The sequence below is a fragment of the Alligator mississippiensis genome, chromosome 8 (assembly GCF_030867095.1).
Source record: "Alligator mississippiensis isolate rAllMis1 chromosome 8, rAllMis1, whole genome shotgun sequence".
Classification (NCBI taxonomy): domain Eukaryota; kingdom Metazoa; phylum Chordata; order Crocodylia; family Alligatoridae; genus Alligator; species Alligator mississippiensis.
Window position 1 is genome coordinate 45066116 of NC_081831.1, and position 3974 is coordinate 45070089.

At 43.5% G+C, this 3974-nt stretch overlaps 1 long non-coding RNA gene across 1 annotated transcript; it reads right to left on the reverse strand.

Annotated features, from left to right (window-relative positions):
• Positions 1-917: 917 nt before the first annotated feature.
• Positions 918-1317, reverse strand: LOC132252211 (uncharacterized). Its single transcript, XR_009464110.1, has 3 exons — positions 1250-1317; positions 1095-1162; positions 918-963 (listed from the first exon to the last, which is right to left on the reverse strand). It is a non-coding gene; the product is annotated as an uncharacterized LOC132252211 (long non-coding RNA).
• Positions 1318-3974: the final 2657 nt, after the last annotated feature.

Genomic DNA, 3974 nt, shown 5'->3' on the forward strand with positions numbered 1-3974 from the left:
AACCATAGTCACCATCTCCCCTCTCTGGCTCTGTGGGTTCTGGTGAAAGGTCCGATCTGGGTGTCTGGGGCACATTTGAGGGACCCTCTAAAGGGGTTCCTAAACCAAGTCCTCCATCCCCTCTCTCTGGCTCCGGGGGTTCTGGTGAGGGGTCAGGACTGATAGGAGGAGAAGTGTTTGAGGGATCCCTAGGGGATCTCTTTTTTTTTTTTTCCCCTCAACCGGTGTTTAGCCTTCCCCACGCTCTTCTTTAACCAGGCCCTTACTTTTTTCCCCGCAAGCCACTTGCTGGTTGGCCAACCATTTTTACCCTCACGTTTACCATGACTCCCCCTCTTATGATACAGACTACGCCTGCTGTCTGAATTACACAGACTACCTCCTCTCTGAGTAAAATTTACCCTTTTGCGCTGGTAGTAATCATGATCTTTCAAAGCGCTCTGCACACTCTTTCTGAGATGTATACGCCTGCGTGTACCACTCCAAATCCCCCTCTTTTTTTTCACAATAATCATGATCTTTCAAAGGGGTCTGCACACTCTTTCTGAGACGTATACGCCTGTGTGTACCACTCCAAACCCCCTTCTTTTTTTCACAATAATCACGATCTTTCAAGACAGGGTGTTTATACTCACCTCGAAAACCCACCCTCTTTTTTTTTTTCACAATAATTATGATCTTTCAAAAAAGGAGAAAGACTCTCCTCTTTTTGTAAATTGTGCGAGCAATCAGTCCTGGGTTTCTTATTCACAGGGTTCAGATCACCTGTTTTGGGGGTGTGAATCCTAGTCTTTTTACATGTGAGTTTCTCAGAGGTATGTGGCTTGTTTTCCTCTGAGGAATCGTACCCTTCTGTTCTGTCCCATCCGTCTTCTGATCCTTGGGTGTTATGATCTGCAGGCTGTGCTTTTAGAGGTCTCTGCCCAGGTTCCTGCTCTTCTTCAGGTGTGGTGCGTGTGATCACTTAGGAAATATAACATTTATATCTCAGCATTGAGAATTCACTTTCCTCACACACTGTAAATTTAAAATTTGCTTAACCCCTACACACAGATTCTCCTCCCACAGGAAACACACAGGTTCAGAAAAATTACCTTTTACTACTGGGTAAAAACATGACTGTATGTGCTTGTTCTGCTTTTCTATTTTAGAAGAAGAGGTTCTGTTTGAAAACAAACAGTTGTTATAACTTAGTGTGATTATAGCAACACTGCCACAAATAACCCGATCCTTTTAAAATAATTTTTACCTTATTGTGGTAAAATGGCCTGGGGCTTCCCCACCTGATAAGCTCTCTGTAATATAAATGAAATGATACAATAAGTAAGTCTTCTGTATTAAAAATTAAATAATAGATTAAGGAAAATAGTGCATGTATAAAGTAAAATATAACTGTATTAAAATAGTCAGCACTAAAAGACACCTCCACTCCCTTTTAGTCTTAAAACATGTGGCAATCTGGACACACCAGGCCGCTTGTTTTTTTATCTTTATGATACACACCCCCGTCACCCCTATACCATACACAATCTGTGAGAATATATATTTTTAAATTCAGTCTTTATTTCCCTTAAAAACTTTTATAATATTTATTAGTTTATTTTGTTAAACTTTCTTCTAAGAAGTGTTTCTTATCATATCCAGTGACCATTATGCTTTGTCGGCCTTATCTTTACAGCAGGCCTTTTGGTAAGAGATAACTTATGGTCATCTTTTTTTTTTTTTTTTTTTTTTTTGAGGTCTGTTTTATCTTTATAACAAGACCCCCACCCCACCCCACCCATACCATACAAAAGCTGTGAGAATATATGTTTTTAAATTCAGTCTTTATTTCCATTAAAACTTTTACAATATTTTACTAGTTTGTTTTGTTACCCCTTCTCCTAAGAAGGATTTTTATCATTTCTAATGACCATTAAGTCTCATTGTTTTATCTTTACAAAAAAACCCTATATGTATGTGATAAGATATCCAAGACACTAAAGCAAATGCTAAAATACATTAGATGTAGAAAACTGTTGTTGTGTTTTACAGCCTCACATTCCCCAGTCTCCCACCCAGAACAGCAACAGAGGTACGCCCCAAACTCGTTTTGCTATTCCCTTCTCTTAAGCAGGGTTTTATAATCTCTAGCACCAATTAAGCGTTCAATATGGGGTATGAGTGTTTCATCTTCCTCAGTGATCAAATCATGAAGGGCAGCCTTAGGATCTTCTGCAGAATACACCGTGTTTAGAAGCTGTCTAACCTGAATTAAGTGTTTCTCAGTAATTCTGAGACTGTTCCTGGCAAACCCTATGATTATAACAGCATTGAAAATGCTATCAAGACATATTTCCTGGCAAAGATCCTGAATTATTTTATTTATGTCTTCATCTAACCAAGTAATACATTCGTGGGCTTCTTGACCCCCTAAGTCAAATGTGCACCCCCAGCATAGGTCAAAAAGTCTCTGCCTCAAGCAGTATTTCATTATGCCATAAAAGGAAACGCGAACAAGAGACTTCATGAAAACTTTACGTTCACGTGATGTAAGAGCTTGTGTAGATTCGATGCTGAGATGACTTCTTAACTCTTCAGCCTCATCAGGTCTTTGTTCTCTGCAGAAGCATACACTTCCTTCTGGTGTACTGGTGAGGAGGTTTTCTGGTGTCATTAAAAAGGCTTCATCTAGCTGCAAAGGAATTCAAATAAAGGACTAAGTTAGTTAGCTACTTCCAAACACACACGTGCCATGAAGTGAACCCCACCACTACCGTCACAACCCAAAGACCCCCACATTCATGCTCCAAGTCTCTTACCGGTCTCTCCTCTGCAGTGACCTCTACTTCGCACGCAGGCTCAGGCACAAAGATACCATCTTCCAAAGTCTCAACGTCTGCTTCGAGGCCCTGGGTCTCCTCCAATTGCCTGTTCACAGGCTCTTCCCCAACAGGGTCAGGCGTCTCAAAGAGTCTTTGGACAAGGAGTCGGGTCTCCTCCTCAAAACTATTTCTACGGTAACGCTTTCTATAAGGCCGTCTTGGTGGTGTAGTGAGTGGGCCTACAGGCATTGTGAAAGAATCCATATCTGCCCTTGCTTGCTTTAGCACGGTCTCAGATAAACAGAGGGGTCGTTTGGGAAAGCAGATGGACCTAGTGGGTTTGCCGCCTAAACCCCACCCCCACTGTACTCATTCCAATTGGTTCAGCATTGTTCTTGGGAGGTCTGAGGCCTCTGAAACCCCTGCCAATTGGTTGGGGGTGTTGGGGCGGGTTGTTAGAGGGGTCACATCACCACCCTACCACCCCATAGGCCATGCCTGTGCTCCAGCGTAGGGGGGGTTAGAGTGGTCAGGGACCTGATAGGCCATAACAGCACCATGTGATCTAGGGCGGATTTTGCAGCATGAGGGGTTGGGCTTTGAGGGTCTGCCTGGGTTGTCCTTCTGATGTCATGAACTATGTGGTGTTGGTGTCACACACCACATGATTGGGGTCAGGGGCAGAGTTGCTGATGTCACGCACCATGTGCTCTGGGTCAGGGGCGGAGTTGCTGATGTCATGCACCACGTGACCAGGGTCAGGGGTGGAGTTGCTGATGTCATGCACCACGTGACCGGGGTCAGGGGGGTGTGGCTGATGATGTCACACATCATAGAAGGGGAAAGAGGGTGGAGCGAAGGGGGCAGGACTTCTGGTCCCACCCACCTGTCACATTTGCATTGAAGGGCAGAGAGCCATATACTACTACTCCTGCTTTCTAGAGCCACCTCAAAATATCTCACTGTACAAAATATTCTTGGGGATATGTCCTCCCATTCTCCTGACATGGCTTATCCATTGCAACCTCCTCTTCTTGATAGTGATTTCTAAGTGTATGAGTATTAAGAGGAGAGAAAACCCCACTATCTCCTGCAACAGCAGATAACTTACCAGACTGGATGTAGCAGAAGAGGACGTGGAGGAAAACCCATTTTACGAGCAGCTATGTG